At 44.7% G+C, this 6,000-nt stretch overlaps 1 protein-coding gene across 1 annotated transcript in view; it reads right to left on the bottom strand.

The window, feature by feature from the left end:
* SYTL4 (synaptotagmin like 4) overlaps positions 1–5,726 on the bottom strand; it is an 89,285-nt gene extending 83,559 nt beyond the window's left edge. The window contains exon 1 of the mRNA XM_023538879.2: positions 5,640–5,726. The gene's annotated coding sequence lies outside the window, so the exon portion shown is untranslated. The remainder of the gene's footprint in view (positions 1–5,639) is intronic.
* Between the last annotated feature and the right edge of the window lie 274 nt (positions 5,727–6,000).

Below are 6,000 nucleotides of genomic sequence, written 5' to 3' on the forward strand. Positions count from 1 at the left end.
TGTTTTGTGTGTGTGTATCCTTGAGCACTGTGCAAGAATGTTCATTGCAGCCTTGTGGTTGCTTGGAGTGGGTGATATGCAGAGGAAATGGAGACATGTGGCAGAATAAATGATATATTTTGAAGATAATGTTGACAGCACTTCCTGATGAACTGGATGTGGGGTTGGGAGAATAAGAGAAACCAAGGGTGACCCTCAGTCCTTGGACTGAGCAACTGAATGGATGATAGTGCCGTTTCACTGAGATGGGAGAGGATGAAGGGAGGGACTAGTGACAGGAGGGGAATCGGGAGTTCTGTTTCAGTTATATTATGTTTGAGATCTCTGTTTGGCATCCAAGTAGAGATGCTGACTAGGCTATTGGATATATGTCTAGGACTTAGAGAAAAGGCCTAGGTTAGAGACATAAATTTTGGAGTGATCAGTGTATAGATAGACATCATTTAAAGCCATGGAGCTGGATGAGATCCTCTGGGAAGATTTTGGATGGAGAAGAATCTACAGACTGAGACCCCTGGGTCACTCCAATGTTTAGAGGAGATAAATTTATCAGAAGACGAAACTAAGCAGAATTTTGTTGTTGTTGTTTGTTTTTTAAACAAATTTGGGAGATAAATTTATCAGAAGAGGAAACCAAGCAGAATTTTGTTGTTGTTGTTTGTTTTTTAACAAATTCAAATTTCAAAAACATTAATGTTTATCAAATGGTGGAGAATCATATATTTACCACCTTAGGAAGGGTCCAACTCCTTCCAAGCCTGTCTTTTGAGGGATTCTGGCCTGGTTTTTTTCTTTTTTTTTTTTTTTTTTTTGGTGGGGGGTAGTCCCTGGGTGGCATGAATGGTTAAGTGCTCAGCTACTAACCATTCAAGATTGGTGGTTTGAACCCACCCAGAGGTGCCTCAGAAGAAAGGCCTGGTGGTCTGCTTCCAAAAGGTCACAGCCTTGAAAACCCTATGGAACCTGCCTACCACCATCAACTGCTCTGACTGTGATCACAATAAAGGGTCCGGACAAAGCGGGAGAAAAATGTACAACAGAATTCACAAAAAAGACCCGATTTACTGGTCTGAGAGAGACTGGAGGAACCCCTGAGACTAGGAACCCCTGAGACTAGGGACCCCAGACACCCTTCTAACTCAGAACTGAAGCCACTCCCAGAGTTCACCTTTCTGTCAAAGATTAGAGAGGCCTAGAAAACAAACAATAACACAGGTGAGGAACGTGCTCCTTAGATCAATCAAGTCTATGAAACCAAACGGACAACACCTGCCCAAAAGCAAAGATGAGATGGCAGGAAGGGACACGAAAACTGGACAAATGGAAACAGGGAACCCGGGGTAGAAAGGGGGAGAGTGCTGACACACTGTGGAGATGTCAACCAATGTCACGAAAGAATTTGTGTATAAATTTTTTGAGTGAGAAACTAATTTGCTCTGTAAACTTTCACCTAAAGCGCAGGTGCGCGCGTGCACGCACACGCGCGCGCACACACACACACACAGCCTATAGAGTGCAGTTCTACTCTGACACACATGAGGTCACCATGAGTCAGAATCAACTCCACAGCAGCTGGTTTGGTTTGGTTTGGTTTGGGGCCTTTTTTCTTTCTGAATATTTAAAAACATTTAAACAGAAAAGAGTAATTTTTTTTTCTTTTATGTTACTTAGTAGTTTCCTCACACGGCGTAATTATCCTAGTACAAAAACTGTCAAACTAAACAAGTAGCATTCATTCAGCTATGGCTTTTCTGTAAAGTTCATAACCCAATAACCACTTCATGCCTAAAGGTGTAAGAGTGACTTTATTGGGAGGCAAGAAGCCTAATCTGTGGCATCTTGTAAGGTCCCTGGGTGGCACAAGTAGTTTGTGATGTCTGCTAACCAAAAGATTGGTAGCTCAAACCCACCCAGCAGTGCCATGGAAGAAAGGCCTGGGAATCTGCTTCTGTAAAGATGACAGACAAGAAAACCCTACGGAGCAATGTTATTCTGTAACACTTGGGGTCACTGTGAGTTAAAATCGACTCAAAGGCAACGGTCTTGGTTTTTTGGTTTTTAGAGTCTTTTCAGCTATTCACTTCCCAGACCACACAGTAACTTTCTCCAGCATCCTACTGAGAAACCAAATGCCTGTGAAAGGCCTCAAGACATCTGATAATCCACACTGCCCGCTTCAGCACAGACCCCTTCCTACCAACAAGACCCAGTGCCGTTGAGTCGAGAAGCACAGCATTTTCACTTTTCGAAGTTTCCACCAGAGACCTATGCTTTAAAATAGGAGAGAGGAAGCGCTGCCAACTAGGTCAAAGTGGTCATCAGGAATGCAATCTCAAAGTAAAACTCAACAGAAGGAAAGCTATGTGAGAACTGGGTGTGGGGTACCCTCACAGCTGTAGGGTGATAAACTGGGTAAGCTTAGTTTCAGGTCCAGGAGAGTACAAAAGAGTGCCAATTCATATAACAGTAATGTCATTCATTAATTCATTTAACAAATATTAGTAAGTACCCAAAAACATTTTTTTTTTATGATGTGTCAGGCTGTCTTCTGGGTGCTGGGATCTACCAGTGAATAAAACAGACAGAAATCCCTGCCCACATGAAGTTTATGTGATAGTGGGAGGAGACAGACAATAAGAAAAATGAATAAAATACACACAGTATGCTACATTAGAGTAATAAGGTAGGGAAGGGAGATCTCGAATGTTCACGGAAGGGGTTGCAATTTTAAAAACAGCAAAGGTCTCACTGAGAAGGTGACATTTAAGTACAAACGCTTAGCTGCAGGATTTTAAGTGCCTCAGGAAGGTGTCTTTTGTAGTTTACCAGATCTCAGGTCCTTTAGGGCACTGTGTCCCCAGTTCCTAGCACAAACATTTGTTAATCCCTTGTGCTTAGGACAAATTGAGCTCTGAGATCCAGACCTTGCCCTTAAAGAAGTAACAACCTTTCAGGTGAAAAAACAACTAGGAGAGGTGTTAAGGACTCCACTGAGGTGTAAACAAAGTGCTTTAGGACACAGAAAAACCCTTTCAAGGTCCAATTATTTTCTGTTTTTTTGATACCATGTGTTTTCATTAATGGAAGCATGCTGAGTCATAAAACAAAAAACCAAACCTGTTGCTGGCTACTTGGTTCTGACTCATAGTGACCATACAGGACAGAGGAGAACTGCCCCATATGGTTTCCATGGAGTGGCTGGTGGATTCGAACTGCTGACCTTTTGGTTAGCAGCCTGAGCTCTTAACCACTGTGCCACCAGGGCTCCATGTTGAGTCGTGGAGTGTGTTTACATTTTTGGTGGATTTGAACTACCAACCCTTTGGTTAGCAGTTGTAGCACTTAACCACTATGACACCAGGGTTTCCGGTTTTCCAAATATGACACACACACAAGCAAAAAAAAAAAAAACCAAAACCCATCAGGGCTCCCTATCACACAGGAAACCATAAAAATTTTTACAAGGCTTATCTAGGGGTACAAAAGCCAAAAGGGATAAAATTTTTACCCAATCATACTTCCTGATTGCACTACCTAACTCAGAAGCCTCATACCCCAGCTATTTTGCTTCAACTAACATTTCTTTCATCTTTCTCCATTATGCAAGTCCCCACTGGAGGGCAGCAAATACTTTTAGCAGTAAAAGTATACAACCAAAGAACCTGAAAGCCGGAAAAAGTGGGTGATACACCATATATACCATGAACCATGAAGGACATAACTAGTAATTCTGCCTGGGTGTTCAGTGAAATTGTATCAAAGGAGGTGACTTTAGATAAGCCTAACCCTAACCTCCAGAGAAGCTAAATCTTGAGAGATGAATACAAATTAATGACTGGGTGTAAGTAAGGGGTGGCGTGCTAGCTTTTCAGGAAGAAGAAAAAAAAAAGGAACAATGTGAGCAAAGACCCAGAGATGGGATCATATTATCCCTGCCTAACCATACCCATCAAGTCGATTCTGACTCATAGACGGATCCTATAGGACAGAGTAGAACTGGCCCATAGGGTTTCCAAGGAGCAGCTGATGGATTCAAACTACCAACCTTTTGGTTATCAGCCACAGCTCTTAACCACTGCACCAGGACCAGGGCTCCCTGCCTAAGGTAACCTATTCATCCCAGGATAAAACAAGCACACAGTCTCCCTCAGGCTCTCTGGCCTGGCTGTTGGGAAGTTCTTATCACCTACCGCACCCTTGTTTCTCCCCTCGCCAGCAGGAAAGGAAAATGTTGATCCAGGAGCACATCCCTAGAATCCAGGGTTACCTTCTCCTATCTTCAGGACAATCACTACTGAGCTGAGAGCCTGGGAGGTTTCATTCATCTGGGTACACTCAGGGGTGTGTGCTTATGGTGGCAACATGACAAGTGGTCCCACATTTGGAGCAAGGTGGGTAAATAAATCAGTGAAATAAGTGGTCCAGAATCACCACAGTGTATCTAAGGTAAGTTAAGGACCAAAATTTATGCTTCAGTGTGGAAGGAAAATTTTTAGTCACAGTCTTCACCCACGAGCTATTAGCATTCCTAACATCTAAGATGGTAGAGGTGGTATGACAGAGGATAGGAACACAAACTCTGTGGTCAGATGGCCCAGCTCAGCCCCTCATCAGCTGGGTGATTTGGGGCAAGGTACTCAAGCTCTCAGAGTCTTCTTTTCATCATAATATGGTTATAATTATAGTGCCTACCACATAGAGTTATCTTGAGGATTATATGAGATAGTTATGTAAAGAACTTATCACAGTGCCTGGCTCAATGAATTCTAACAACCATTATTAGTAACAGCCTTTAAGGAGAAAAAACTCAGAGAACATTCACCAGAATGCTACATACACTCACAGACCAATTACTCCAGAAGAGGCATCTAACCTCCATTTCACTCATCTGTTCTGGAGTGAGGCACCTGAAATGGTATTACCAGAAATGTTCATCCTCTGCCCAAGAAAAGCCTCACAAGCCAAGTTGGTGTTTTTTTTTTTTATATACTAAGATTTCCAGCTGGTGCTAAATACATGTACTTATAGATCTACATACACTGCATCTGGGCCTCACCTCTGCATTAAACATTGCTCTAGCCACAGATCATCGGGGTAAACAAATTAGATCATTAATGCCTTAATGTTAATGGATTTGTGAGGGGTGCAAGAGCAGAAAAGAAGCCAGTTAAATATAGGAGATCCAGGATATACTGAAGACTAAGTTCTGCCACAAATGTACAAGGTCTAGGGTCAACCCTGCCAAAAGCAGTATTCTGGAATGCTAGGTCCTCTGGTCCAGAAGAAGCAGGGAGAAAAAGAAAAGGTTGGTTAATGAAAAGCAGGTGCCTTTTTAAGCCACCAGCGTTCAAACCAAATGATTTCACCACCAAAAAACTCCCAACCATCTCATTCAACGTGAAGGACTGGAGGAACACCTTTTCTGCCCCATTACAAACCATCACAGGAGACAGAAACGTTCTGTGTCCCACTCTGAGGGCTCTGGAACGTTTCTCCAAGAGCAAACTCCTGAAACCTGCTTGAAGATTGGCAAGATAAAGCACTTGGGCTCCAGAGCACACAGCCCGGGTCCCCAGCCCCAAGCGCAGAGGGAGCCCACTAAGGCAGGACTCGGGGCCAACTGGCCTCCAGCCTTATACCTGCGGAGGACAAGCCGAGGCGAGGGCAGCCGACGCCGCGAGGTCCGCGGTCCGGAGTCAGGGTAGGGCAGAGACGGCCGAGCGCTGCGGGAGGAACCGACGGAAGGGTGACTCGACGCCTCCGAGGGCGCCGCTCCCGCTAGGAGCTCAGCCCTACCCCCGCCCCTAAGGCTTGCTTGCGGGAGGGGCACCGGCTCCGGCGGGCGGGAAAAGCTGGGACACTCGGTGGGAGCGGAGACCCCCAGGAGGCAGAGCCCAGAGGGCAACAGCACGCGTTAGCGACGGGTGGGCCAGGGGAAGGGGACCAGAACAGGCCTGGGAGAAAAAAAAAAAAAACTCGTGGGAGGGGATCGCCCCAAGC

Source organism: Loxodonta africana, chromosome X (genome assembly GCF_030014295.1).
Source record: "Loxodonta africana isolate mLoxAfr1 chromosome X, mLoxAfr1.hap2, whole genome shotgun sequence".
NCBI lineage: Eukaryota > Metazoa > Chordata > Mammalia > Proboscidea > Elephantidae > Loxodonta > Loxodonta africana.